Source organism: Pinus tabuliformis, chromosome 4_2 (assembly GCF_031772625.1).
Source record: "Pinus tabuliformis cultivar Carrire ecotype Pingquan chromosome 4_2, CPIR1, whole genome shotgun sequence".
Taxonomy (NCBI): domain Eukaryota; kingdom Viridiplantae; phylum Streptophyta; class Pinopsida; order Pinales; family Pinaceae; genus Pinus; species Pinus tabuliformis.
In genome coordinates, this window is record NC_142304.1 from 777,287,823 (window position 1) to 777,293,828 (window position 6,006).

Below are 6,006 nucleotides of genomic sequence, written 5' to 3' on the forward strand. Positions count from 1 at the left end.
AGATCTGCAAGGCACGTCATTCAAGAAGTTTTTTCATAATCTAATGTCAAGTTATGTGCATTAATGTTAATTTAATAAGTTAGTTGATGATCATTAATGAGATAGGTTTCAATCTGATCAAGAGGTCAGTTCACGTAGGGTGGTATATTTGATATGATTTTGGCATTTAAAGCATTCCCATCACCTTATTTCTTATCATTACTCTTTCCTTATTTGTAAATTGTAGGAGTGGAAAGTAGAAAGATATATGTAGCAATGTTCAGAGTATAATGGGAAAAGAAGGAAAAAGCTCCGATTTCTGAAGTCATCCAACAAAAATGCATAAGAGGCGAAAAATGGCACTAGGGAAGCCCAGATCGAGAAACAGAGGCAGTTTCCGATGCACGATTAGCGGTTACAAAACCCCTTGAGAAGGAAAGCCTCTAAGCGTTCAGTCACCTGAAAGCCTGGAAAATGTAGGAAAAAGTGCTAAAGGCTAAAGGCAAAACTCGAGCTCTTAAAAATAGTGGTATTTATCAGGGATATCCTTAAGTGGTATGTAGATTCTCCCAAATGCACAGCATCTACAGACCAACTGGATAAAAAAGGCTGAAGAAAGAGCAGAGTCCATCAAGAGGTTAACCAAGTTGAATTGGGATTCTTACTGGCAGTACTTGGTTAAACCACACAATCAATGCATGACTCTCAAATGCGTCACTAACTCTACTGAGAAGATAGCACCAACACTTGCCAATTTTGTTTTTGCAGGGCAACTAAATTCGGAGGTTGGCCAACCAACTCTCCTCAAGCCGATGCTGAATGCTTGTGACCACAGAGAACATATACATAGATAGTAATTTCCAGATTCAGTTTTAGTTTTAGTTTTATTTTTGCCTTAGATGAGGACGGTCATTTAAACCTCCTCCTATATTTTTGTAATAAACTATTTTTAGAATTTAGCTGGTAGTATTTTAATCCTTCTCATCCATTTAGAGAAGGGTCCTAAAATTTGTCAAAAATGTTTCCTCAGAACATGCACTTTTGCACCCTCAAAGGAGGTTTTGATGAATGAACAGAACAAGATTTATTGATATCTGTGTTTAATATCTGCTACTGAAATTGCACTTTTGTACTCTTAGTAGATGTTGAATTAAGAAGAGATAAATCATTATTGCTGAAGCTCATGAGTATAACTTGTTATCAATGGTACTTTTATCTCTTAATGATTTCTGCTTATGTATTTAAGTGATATTTATGTTCAGTTATTTATATATGAATGATTGAATGTTTGAGTTATCATTTGGCACTTTTGTACAGTGATAGCTATTCTATTTATGCTTAATATATGAATGACTTATTATGCGATATGCTTTTCACAATTGTTTGAGCTAACTTTTTATACGAAACGGTTCATCTTTATTGAATTCTTTTCTCATAGCGATTGAATGATATTTATTACCAATTGCCGTTAGAAATTATTTTAGATCGCATAATTGAAAGATTAAATTCCGGGTTAGTTTTAGAATTAGATATTTCTATTCTATTAGTGTCAGTCTTTCCAGCCTTCCTCCAGTGATCAAATATGCTCTTACAAAGTGGTCTCAGAGTGTCCAGGTCAAATTTTGTCATTTCAAAGAGTTTTCAAGCAAAATTTGGTCACTAGACATTAGGTCTAGGGTTTGCTTTCACTTCTTCTAAAGTTGTCCAAATGTCGGTCCATGTCATCATTATACTGAGTCTATCATCATTCATAGGGTTTCATTATCATGTCAGTGTCTAATGAGTCATTTTACACCTTGTTCATGCTTCAGTTGCGCCTAGGCAAGGTCATTTCCCTCTCCTAGGGTTTTGAAAGCTAATTTCTCTTGGATGGTCAAATCATTAGCAAAACTTGTATCCAGATGTTCATACACCTTCCCCTATATTTCATGTACCTTATCAAATGCTTCCCATCACTGAGATTCCCCAAATTCCTCATTTTTGCACAAACCCTAGTTTCTTGCCACAACTTGGCAATTTTCTAGGTTGGGCTTGTGTTTTGCCATTTTGGACCCCTTCCCCTCACTCGATCTCCACGATTCCACTTTCCCCTACTCCCTAACATCCCTCCCTACTTCCAAAAATTTCCCCAAGAATTTAGAAGGCTTTTATCCCCTTCATTTCGCTTCATTTCGACAAAATCCCTTATTTCACACATCGGGATAGGTTTTACTCACATGATGTTTCTGAGCAATAAAAAATTCCTTTGGGAAAATTGAGAGAGGTTTGTGTCCAAAACATTCTGAGGAAGAAAAACCTCCTTCACGTTTTACACAGGTGTCATGGTTTTAGAGAAATGTGAAAAATACCGTTGCCTCAGGAGAATCGAATGCACCTCTGAAGTGACCTTGGGAAAATCAAGTTTTCTCCTAGATTTGTTAGCCAAATGACTTTCTTGATGCATCCGATGATAACTAGACACAAAGATATTTCCAATGAGCTATCATGAGCTCAATTTCGAGTTGATGAAGGCATTCAAAAGTTGACTGCAACAGCACTCTACCTTGATGCAGCCTCATTTGGCACATTTTGACCAGTCTTGGGAGATTTGATTTTTGACAGAGAAAATGAACTCCAAATTGAAAAATTATAGTTTTTTTGGAAATTAGACTCAAATACCTTTCCAAAGAGCTATCCTGCACTCGATTGTGACACCGGGAAGACCTCCAAAAGCCTCCTGCAAAATGCACTATGTAGCTGGGTGCGCGCTACGCATTAGCTTGGGCGCGCTACGGATCAACATCCTTTTCTCAGTGTAAATTTACTCGTGCGCTACGCACCAGGGGCACGCTACGCATTGGGTGAGGCACGCTACATGTTGGGAATTATGCCCAGAAATTCACCAGCAAGTGTGCAACTCCTCCTCTAACTCAGTTAAAACACAACATTTTGAAAAATAGGAAAAAGTCTACAGTCAATTGTGTGCACAGTCAACATATATATTCCAGCCATCTTGTCTTCAACAATATGTCAGAAACCGAGTCAGCTTATGAGCAGAGTTATGACAGTGATTCTACACCAGAAATAGAGGTGCAAAGGAGGTATCACAAAGGTGGCAAACGTGGTCGGCATGTTAGGGAGGAGCCCACTTCTTTGGCTCATTTGCAAGCTTGTCCACTTGCAATGAACTGTTTTCGGTATCGATCATGTTTTGAATATTGTGAGAGGATCTCACAAATCCAGCATCACCGAGAACTAGTTCGTTTATTTGTTCTACATTTGCAGAATGGTCATGTAAACCTTGCTGGAGTGGATTTCACCTTGTCACCCGAGATTATTGCTCAAGCCACTGGGATACCAAATGTAGGGGAGGAATGGAATAAGTGCCAGCAGTTAGACAGATTTCACTATGAGCCATATATCAAGCCCGGGTGTATGAGACATTTAACTGCTGTTTTTCCTTTCAGATTCCTAAGGGATGAGTATGCACCATTGATGAGACTCATCATTCGATATTTCACTTGTGAGGGCAGATTTTCACATCTCTATTCGTACCATATCCGTTTGTTAATGCATTTTACAAGGGTACGTATGATGAACCTTCCATTTTTCATGTGCCACAACATAGAGAGGATGGTGCCCTTAGTACAAAGGAAGACCCCAACACAACAACATAAGAGCATCTATCATTATGCACTGATTAAGATCATAGTGATGCATCAGTTGGCACAGCAGGGTATTGCTTGGGAGGAGTTCATTTCTTGCGACTTTTTCACGGTGCCACAACCACCTCCCTAGATTGTCCATGATGAGGGAGGGCCTTCACATCAGTTTGACATTCCTGAGCTCGAGCATGTTAGCGCTCCTTCATATGTTACATTTCAGAGAGGCCACAGGGCCTTATTTGCATCTGCACGACGAGTATTATCTCCACATCAGGTGGAAAGGGTCTCGCCTTCTGCAGCACAGGTACAGGACAGAGGCAAGCAACCCATGTTTGATGAGGGACCTTCAGGAGATCCGGACACGGATATTATTGACCTTGATATCAGCTCTCCTAGCTTAGAGCTAAAGGAGGTCATTCAACAACAAAAGGCTGATAATCACTTGTTGCAACAGAAATTGGAAATGGCCAATTGGACAATCAACTACTTGGAGTAGTGCAACAAATAGCTAGAAGATGAACACACTCTTTATGAGTTGCGGCGAATCCGAGAAGACCGAAACTTGGCCCATAAGAGACCCGGTGATTTGACACCTATTAAGCGAGAGTCTATGCTCATCCGGGTGAACACACATTTAGAGAAATTGTTAGCCAAGGAAAATAGAGACAAATATATGCTCTGCCATATGAAGAATCATTACTGGGCCTGCATGCATGTTTGCAAAGCGAAACTGAAGATCCTTAAAGGGCGATTGAGCAAGGCACTAAAACGGAGAAAAAGGCCTGATCCACTCCAAATTTTGGTCGAAGCATCTTTGAAGGAGCATGGTACTTGATGAGACAGCCCCAGCTCAAATTTCAAAAAATTTGGAGAAGTTTTTGTCAATTTTGAAATTTTTGTATTAAAAACAGGTTTTTGCCCTCAACGCGTAGCGTGCCGCGCGCTACCCTGAAGATGGGGAGGTCCAATTCAAGAAAGGTTTGCATTTTTGGATTTTTCATGATGAAATACATCTTCTCAGCCACTTCCAAGGCATTTCATCAAGTTTTGGGTCCCCAAAAGGTCAAAAAACATGCAAAAAATGACCTCACTGCCCCTTTTTTGACACACAGGAAGCAGTCTTGGGAGAATGCATTTTTGGAGGGGCAAATGGGCACAAAATTAAAAAATTCCACTTGGTTTGGAAAGAAGACATCCAGACCTTTCCAACAAGCCCACCTAAGCCCAATTTGTATGCCAGGAAGTGCCCCAAAAGTTGGTGGAAAGGCGCGCTATGCGTAGGGCTCAGGTGCGCTACGCATCAGGATTTTTTGCACATTTTGCACCTTCCAGCTCAGGAAAACGTAGCCAGTTTGACTAGTTTTGACTAGTGATGGGATTTTTCACCCTCCTTGATGTAATTGATGTAATTTTATGTTGACTTGAAACTTATCTACCTATTCTAGATGATTCATTCATAAAATAGCAAACATTTAATGAATGAATTGGTTTCCTAGCTTATAGAGGCAAGTTGTTTTGACTGCCTAGATTATAGTACTGTTGGACACCTAATCCTAAAGGGTTAGTGTGGAAGCCGAAAATACTAAGGAGTCCAAGAGACCTTGGGATCTGAAACCCAAGAGTCAGATATTGTACTATAAATGTAAATCAATTGTTAATAAAAATTGCATTGCATGATTTATCCTTCATATCTTTTGTGCTGTCCATGTGTGTTTAACATGGTATCAGAGCCACTTGTTTTTCTGTGGCCTGTTATGTGCATGTCAGTCCTGGCCCTCTGCCATATTCTTTTCCAGCGCTCCTGACATGCTGCCTTTGACTCTGCCATATAACGCATCTGTCCAAGCCATTATGAGACCTGCGTTCTCTGTCCATATACGCACCATTTAAAAGCGCTGCACCACCTGGGATTTATCATTATTCCCTGACAAAACTGTGTTTAATGACACGCTGCTCAATTTTCATTGTCTCAGACCTGCTCCACGCTGCTCAATTTTCATTGCCAGATGCTGCTCAATTTTCCATATAAAACGCTGCGCTGCTGATGGTGTCAGCTCCCTGAAGCCGACTCCAAAACCGTTCTGGTTGAGTGAAATTGTTTTGTGGAAATTTGCGTTTCATCCTTTTCTCTGCCGTTTTAATATTTTTTGTCCGTTTTATCTTTAATTCAGCTGAGGAATAGCAGTTCGGTGCAGTGGGTGAAGAAGTTGGTATTGTGACTTTCTCTGGTGGACGACTTTCCTTGCTAGTCTTATTTTGCGGGTGGTTCGGTATATGAGTCGACAAAGGGTCCTCGTCGTCGTCTATTTTTCTGCTCTTCCTTTGACTTGGGCAACATTTTTTTTCGTTTGTCAGATTTTGGTGTTGGCTTCATGTTTTGGGC